The 6,053-nt window shown below is 40.8% G+C and overlaps 1 protein-coding gene across 1 annotated transcript in view; it reads right to left on the reverse strand.

Annotated features, from left to right (window-relative positions):
* Positions 1-6,053, reverse strand: part of LOC122065530 — an 83,475-nt gene that overhangs the window by 21,834 nt on the left and 55,588 nt on the right. The window lies entirely within an intron of this gene.

A 6,053-nucleotide genomic window follows, 5' to 3' on the forward strand; every position in this document is an offset into this window, starting at 1 on the left:
GGGGGGGGGGAGATGGGGGATAATAGGAGGTTGGAGGGCACCGGAGGAAGAGAGATGCGCACTGATCAGGGGCACAGGGGGGACTAACCTAGGGTTGGAATTAGGGGCAAACAATGGCTAGGCCACGAGACAGGCCAGAGGAACCTAGGAGGGCGAAATGGGCTAGAGGGCCAACTAGGAAAACAAAAGAGTTTATAGTGGGGCTGAGCAGGGAGGTTGGACCACTAAGTTTGGAGGGGCCATGAAACAGAGTGGGTTTGCTATCAGGAGGGCACCCTAGGAGAAGTAGAGGGGTTAAAGAGGGATTCGCTCCCATACTTGCAGATCCAACAGTGTGAGTGACATGCCGGGAGGGAGAAGAAGCTATTAGAGGCACAGAAGGGGGCTAGGAGCGATGGTGACCATTTGACTGACATAGAGGGGGGTCGACTATAGGAAGGGTTAACTCCTCTGGTGAAGAGGATGGTGACCTTTCGACTGCACAAGCAAAGGTCAAATTGGTGTCATCGGCTTGCAAGGAAGAGAACTGGTTGAAACCAGTGGTTGTAGCAGGGCCATAGTCCAATGGATCGAAGAACAGGGCAACAATATGACTTCGAGGCGATCCAATGGCAAATAACGATTATGATTGTTGGTCCTAGAAGGATGCAGGACCAGCGGTCCGTTGAAGTGAACAAACTCATGCCCTCAAGCAGAATTAGACGTAGAGGCTCGCCGGTGGTCAGAAAGTCAGTTTTCTTTATCATTTCAGTTTCGTAGTCAATTTTGATGTAAGATTAGATCACGTAGGACCTAATCCTAAGCAGGGTTTGAAATTCTGGCTGAATAGAGAGGATTTTGATTACTCACAAACCGGGGCAGAGCCTAATATTTGATAGAATGGAGCTCTCGTATGCTCCAACAAACCCTCAAAAAGTTTGGTCAATTTTGATGACCAAGCTGGGAGATATGCTGGTAGCGAGAAAAAGCAAACTTTCAACAACTTTCAATATCTTGAGATTGTAGCCTCCTCAAATTGGAATCAAAGGTTTTTCGTGTGATGCCAAACTATCCTTCAAAAGTTTGAGCCTCAACTTGCGGCTGGTTGGGAAGTTATGCTCAAGGAATGACAAAGGAAACTTTATGGAGATTTTGCAGTAGCAGCTGATACAGGCCTTGAATGGCCTCCAACCTCTGGTCAAGCTCTTCTCTCAATGTACCTGAACAACCCTTAAAAAAGGGGCCTGAAAAGCTGATCTCCTGGCTGGAAGAAAGGACTTGAACGGTATATCAAAACGCTAACAGGTTTGGTTAGATTCTGGCTGCGAGTCTGGCTTCTGATCTCCAATCTTGCTGGTTGGATTTGTAACTCTGATAATGATCTTTAACACTCAAAATAAAAAGAAAACAAAAGATGAAAAGAATTTGATGGAGGGAAAAGGAAGTGGCAAGAAGAAGGGTTTGGATTGGGAATCTCACCCATTAGGTTTAGGCATCTCACCCCTTAGGTTTTAGGCATCTCACCCTCTTAGATTTAGCTCTCTCAGCCATGAGTTAAAACTCAAAATTTCAATAATTCAATCTCTCCCAAAACCTTACATTGAATGTCTTTAAATAAGCTGAGAAGCCTTTACAAATTAGAAAGTAACTCAAAGTAGAAACTAAAATGAAAATGGAAACTAAAGTCCTATAATTTGGTGACTAAGAAATAAATACACTGACTAACAATAAAAATAACCAAATAGGAAACTAAATCTCCCAGCAAAATCCTAACAAAAGGGAACTAAAATAGGAGGTATGGACCCAAATTACTGTTCACATTAACAGTGGGCAGCAATTTGTCAACAGTATTTTCTAACTTTTTTTTTTTGTCCTCTTCTTCAAGCTTTCATTTGCATCATAGGTTACCTTATTAGGTAATGATTGGGTTAGGCCTTTCCTATTTCCTGTTTTGAGTTTTCTATATAAGTTTGTAAGGGGGTCCAGCATTGTACATGAATTTTGATTAATGAAAAAGTTATCACTGCAACTCTACTCTCCATTGGTGAAAAACCTTGTGTTTGATCAATCCTTATGTTCAATCAAGGCTGGTTGGTGATCCACGCAACCACCTTACAGTGTGAAGCCCAAATGTTTCTCTTATTGCTCTTCTCCTTTCTGTTATTCCCAAATTGACACGGAGAGGGGAGGTGAATCAAGGTTACAAAAATTCTTCCAAATTTTCTCTTGACAGTCCTTTACTCCTTTGATGTTCCCTTTACTACCGATACTCACAGTTGGCACTCAAAACCACACACACTGATTGTTCCCACACTGTTGGCACTCACACAACACTCCCTTGTTGATTATTGACACTCCACAATACTGGCACTATTAGTCATTGCTCATATGACATTGGTACAATATCCCACATACTGACTACTACACTTCCGGCACACACACACATACACATACAATCATATGCGCATCCACCTTGCAACCACAACGTGGCCAGACCTACTAGATTGTGCGTGCCCATCTTGTCATCACCATGACCCATGCACTTCAAAATGGCCAAAATGTAAGTAGACATTCAAAACACAAGATGTACGTGGTTCGTCAGTGTGCCTACTCCACGGAGTTTGCCCAACTGGGCTCCACATATACTCAACACTCAATTTAACTACAACTACAGTCCAGGTCCTACACAGCTGCTTTGGCTCGTGATAATCACAAACAAGGGCCACAAATCCCAATAGTGTTTCAGTCAATGCAATGACTCAGGACACCTTGACCTGCTTCAACCCTTGAATACTCGAAGGCAAGGGTGTTACTCCCAACTTTCCGTCAGCTATGGGGATGTTCACAACACCCCTGTATCCAATTCCCCACTGGACACCCCCAACTACAAAGATAAAATGAGTTCATAGAATGCCCCAAATACAAGAACATGTGATTGTGTACAATCACCATACAAATCCCCCAAATACAACTCAAGTGTTGGTTAAGGAATTTCACTAAACACTTGGCACACAGTCCATTATACATACAAATAGGAATTTTCAAAACATAAGAGTACGTCCTGGCATAATCCTACTTGTTGACGGCTCCCTCAACACGTAGATGGCACTCCAATTTACACTTCCCACTTCAACATAGTTAACCCGCCTTTAATAACCCCTTCCATACAAGAACCTGGGTTGGGAGCACTTGGGTCACTTCCCTTTGGCCACACATTCCTTTGGCAGCTTCAAAGGAGCCCAAATATCACTTGGTAGAAGTTCCAATAAACTTGGATTGCATCCACTATCTTCTTCAAAATTATTCAGCATTTCAGCACCATTGCCTGCACATTTTGCTCCCACAAGAGGCTTACGGACGTTCTCCTCTAAATTTTGGACTCATAGCAACTTGAATCACTCATTTGGAGTTTTGCAAGATATGCTAATTTGAAGATATGAGGGGAAAAAAGGGTCATTTCAGGGAGTCTTAGTTTTCTGGGCTTCTTCTATTGCTGTTGCTCTTATATTTTGGCCTGTGGCTGGTATTCTTTGCTGCTCATATGGTTATCTGGTTTTCTGAGACACAAAGTTCTTTTTGTATTGCTGTGTTGATTGCTGATGTGCCTGCGGTTGTGTTGTGACTGGAAGGTGGTGTTGCTGACTACTGGCTACCACATATGGTAATGTGTTCAAGATGGGCATGTCTTTCATTGTTGTTCCAAGCTAGACCCTAGGATATATATACTCCAGCTTGAGAGGGAGCATTAAACAACGTACCGTGAGGGGGAATTTTAAGTCAATGTTAAGTCACGTTGAGTCATTGTTATTTACTTTATTTAGTCTTTGGTTGTATTGGACTTTTAGTGGGAGTCTTTTTAATACATTATTATAAGTAATGGACATAGGCCACGATAGAGACTATTCTGAATCCTATTGTGACACTAGGATTTCCTCTCTTTTTCTCCATCCTTATCTCTCTCTACTACTTCTTTGCTTCTTATCCTCTTCTTCTTCTTCATAGGTCCTGGTTGTTAAGATCAAGTTTTGTCACAACGTTGTTACACTTAATGATACTTTACTAGGTGATGTTTGGTATCTTTGGTGAAGTGTAAAGAGTATATTTAAGTGTACTGATTGTAGAGTCCTAATGTGAGTCATAATCTATATAATAAAGTGCTGCCCTACTCACGACACAAGCATATAGCATTCTCCCCTAATCAATTCTCTCTTTTTCTTCTCTTTCCTTCTTCATTCTCACTTTTGTACTGTCCCAACCTGTTTTGATTCTGCTACACCCATAATATATTCTCAACTCCTACCGAAATAGTCAAAGAAATATTAAGAACAATGATGGTTAGAGCTTCTTTAGGCATAGAAAGTGCCCCTGTTGGACCATAAAGAAGAGGTAAGTAAATTGTCAATGGAAACTCAAATTATAAAAGGCTCAAGTTAGATGTTTACTAGCATTCAAAGACCTGCAAAGTATTAATGCCAAGTCTAATGAAAAATCTCACTCCAATTCAATCTAGGTATCAGTGAATTCACCCCAAAGACAGATCTCCCGAAAACAAACACTAGTGTAAAGAAAATATTTTTGACTAGTTCTGCTCAGCAATGATTGCTGAATGCAGCAGAAGCAATTTGAGTTCTTTGATATACTTCCACCCTTTTTAAATGTTTCCCATTACAGAATCTTTATATTAATTAAAAACAAAAAAGAGTGAATAAGTGGGATTACACAGGGCCAATAAACCTGGGAAAACACTAAGGAATTTACTTAGTACCAAATTACAACCAAACCCATCCACTTGACTACAAAGAATTATTTCAGCAATGTTCAGACCGTTCATAGAGAAACATGTCCACATACCCCAGAGCTATTTGTTTGCTGAGCCTCTCATAAAAAATTCGACCATGTTGACTTCTTTAAGAAGACAGAAGTTATGGCATATAAGGGTAGCTTTCAGAAGCATTAATATAGGGTTATATACAATTATCCATATCTTCTATATTGATTTTGTGAATGAAATTGGTACTGTCATAGAATTATTATTCCTCTGCTTCCCCTGTATTTATGGTATGGAAAGAAGTTTTCTGTACTATCTGAATAAAATGATATGGTCAATCCAACCATTGGATAGATCGGGTATTCCTTTGATAAGCTAATTGAAAATTTTTGCACCCCCGTTTTTTATACTGTCCATATTTTCCAAACAAATCTAGCTTTTTAAAAGAAGTTCTAAAACATAATATTGACAACTTAATGTCTAGTGGACCTCACAAAGCTCAAGTGATTGTGGATAGTGGAAGTTGTGTGATATGGTATCTCAAGCCTTTGTTATTGACGGAAAGCTTAAGACTGAATCCCATACACAGCCATACAAGGTATCTCTTCTAGACAGCAACACCATGGCTATAACTCAACGGTGTTCAGTCCCATTGAAGGTCTCAGATTATGAAGAAAGTGTATGGTGTGATGTCATCCGCATGGTCCTCACTGATGTACTACTTGGAAAGCCTTGGTTATATGACAACAATGTGCTAGTGGGAGGTACTAAGAACCAATGCATCTTCGATCACAAAGGCAAACCATTCATTCTAAACCCATTCAACATACCTCAGGTAAAAGACAAGTTAAGGGCTGCCCAACTAAGGAGACAACATGTCTTAAAGAATGTTGCTATGACCTCTTCCAAAACAACCACTAAGCAAAAGAAGCAACCATGCAAAGAAAATTTCAGTAAGAAGAACACTGTGGACAACAAGCTATGCGTGCTGCCCCATAGAGAATTCCTGACCCTTGGTGAAGAAACCGGCCTAATCATAGCTCTTGTTACCAAGGCTGCTGAACCAGTCAGTACTCCCTAATCTGCCCACTTATCGTCTCAATCCTACAAAGCATGCCGAGCTCAAGAGACAAGTGGATGATTTATTAAAGAAAGAGTTCTTGGTTGAGAGCATGAGTCCATGTGCAGTACCAGCCCTATTGACACCAAAGAAAGACGGATCATGGCATATGTGCATTGATAGCCGGGCCATTAACAAAATCACGGTAAAGTACAGATTTCCTATTCCTCGTTTGGATGACATGCT

The sequence above is a fragment of the Macadamia integrifolia genome, unplaced genomic scaffold (assembly GCF_013358625.1).
Source record: "Macadamia integrifolia cultivar HAES 741 unplaced genomic scaffold, SCU_Mint_v3 scaffold205, whole genome shotgun sequence".
Taxonomy (NCBI): Eukaryota; Viridiplantae; Streptophyta; class Magnoliopsida; order Proteales; family Proteaceae; genus Macadamia; species Macadamia integrifolia.